Consider the following 789-nt stretch of genomic DNA (forward strand, 5'->3'; position numbering starts at 1 on the left):
AAAAAAAAAAAAAAGAAAAAAAAAAGAGAAAAAAGATTTTTAAAGAAAGAAGAGCAAAAAGGGAGTAACAAGCCTCTTTCTGCCCCTTTTATCTTATCCAGGCTGCTGGCATTAGTACAGTGCCAATCCAATCAGTGGACTGATCTAGCAATCACTCACCCTTAATCCCAGCACCCTTAATCCCAGCATTAGACTATGAATCAGTCACAAATTCTAGATTCAGCTGCCTCCAAAAATAAGCCCCATCAAAAGTGCATGAGGCTTTGGGGGACATCTAGATTCAAACCGTAACAGTGCCCCAGTGACAAGGGAAGTAACTAAGAAAATAACCATCCCTGTTTTCAGAAAAAGAAAGTAAGTACTAAAATTTAAGCCACTTTCTAAAGTCACATAACTGGTCAGGAGCTAAGTAAAACTTCAAATTCCAGCATACCTGGCCCCAGAGTCTGCACTTGTTTTTTGGTGGTACTGAGGCTTGAACCTAGGGCCTTGTGCATGATAGGGAAGTGCCCTACCACTGAGCTGCATCACCAATCTTTTTTATTTTGTTTTGAGACAGGGCCTAAATTGCCCACACTGAGCTTGACTTAGTGGTCCTCCTGCCTCAGCCTCCCAAGTAGCCAGGATTACAGGCCTGTGTCACTGCATCTAGCTCAAAGTCTGCTCCAGATAAGAGAGGTCCAGTAAAAGGCCCAAACTGGAACTCATTTGCTGAGCACCTGCTTTCACAATGTGTTTCTCTCACACTATTTCAGTCTTCCCAGTGGTGCTTTGAGGGAGGAATTGGCT

The sequence above is a fragment of the Chinchilla lanigera genome, unplaced genomic scaffold (assembly GCF_000276665.1).
Source record: "Chinchilla lanigera isolate Chin_1 unplaced genomic scaffold, ChiLan1.0 scaffold00074, whole genome shotgun sequence".
NCBI classification, from domain to species: Eukaryota; Metazoa; Chordata; class Mammalia; order Rodentia; family Chinchillidae; genus Chinchilla; species Chinchilla lanigera.